Below are 1,186 nucleotides of genomic sequence, written 5' to 3'. Positions count from 1 at the left end.
ATATGGATGAGGTGGTGATTAAATCAACGGGAGGGGGGGAATGACGCCAGCGGGCTTCGACTCGGTCCTTGCGGGGGTTGAGACGTGGCGGTGCGACAGACACCGTGCGTTCAGGCTCACGCCGTCCTCTGGGGTGACGCGCAGGTGTGTGAAAGTATGGCAACGTGTCGCAGTAGCGTGTGGGCGAGGGAAGGGAGGGAAGTCGTGTGTGCACCGGGAAGGGTCATTTAAGTGCAAGCAGATCCCTCCCTCCGAGAGGGGGAGAGGTTTGAAGAAAGGAAGGGGGGGGAACGAGCTCGATTCATTTATATTGGAAGGCATGCACAGAGCCTTCAAAGGGGCGAACACGATTGAATTGTCGATGTGTGGGCATTAGAGGAGGGTGATGTTGGAGGTTGTGGGGTGTGTTTTGATACGCGTGGCAGATGGGAAGGCTCGTTGCTTCGAAGCCCGTGCACCTCCCCGTCGGCCGGCACATGTATATACATGTATATCCCTTCCGTGCCGCGTGCCGTGTGAACATGGGTGGGACTCGTGCATAACATGCGCGTCACGGTCCATTGAAATCTTTGACGAAGCCATGCATGGCCGTCTGGCGGCTTTGGCATGTACATATATAGCATTTTATCACCGAGCGGCTTTGGCATGTACATATATAGCATTTTATCACCGCTATCGAATCAATACCCAGGAGCGTTACGATTTCCTCCCCCCCCCACCCCCTCCCGTGCGCAAAACGACTTCCGCGTTACCATCCAGCACCGTGAGTGTGTTTTATGTCCTGGTCGGTCCCCATCGGGCATGGTGTTCTTATAAATTCTCGTCATGAAAGAAGGAGTAGGTGGGAGGGCACCGCAGAGGGTCTGATATATAATATATATATATATACATCCCAAAACTTTCCTCCCGAGCACCGACCACGTCGAAAGAAAGTAACAAGCCTAATGTCGAAAGAAAATGTGGTGGCGGTGGGAACGAGAGGGGTGGTGGAGGCGACGTGTCAGTGCCAAGCGGGGTGACAAAGGGCCTTCAAGGCGGGGGGAGAGCCTCCCTACCGCAAAAAAGAAATTTGACACCCCACGATGATTTTTTCCCATGCCATTCCCATGTAAATACGCACGATTGCTTTCTTTCCCACGTCTGCTTTCCTCTTTTCCCCTTTCCTTTCCCCTCCCTCTTTTCGGGT

The sequence above is a fragment of the Nannochloropsis gaditana genome (genome assembly GCF_000240725.1).
Source record: "Nannochloropsis gaditana CCMP526 unplaced genomic scaffold scaffold284, whole genome shotgun sequence".
Classification (NCBI taxonomy): domain Eukaryota; class Eustigmatophyceae; order Eustigmatales; family Monodopsidaceae; genus Microchloropsis; species Microchloropsis gaditana.
This window is presented reverse-complemented; position numbering follows the sequence as displayed.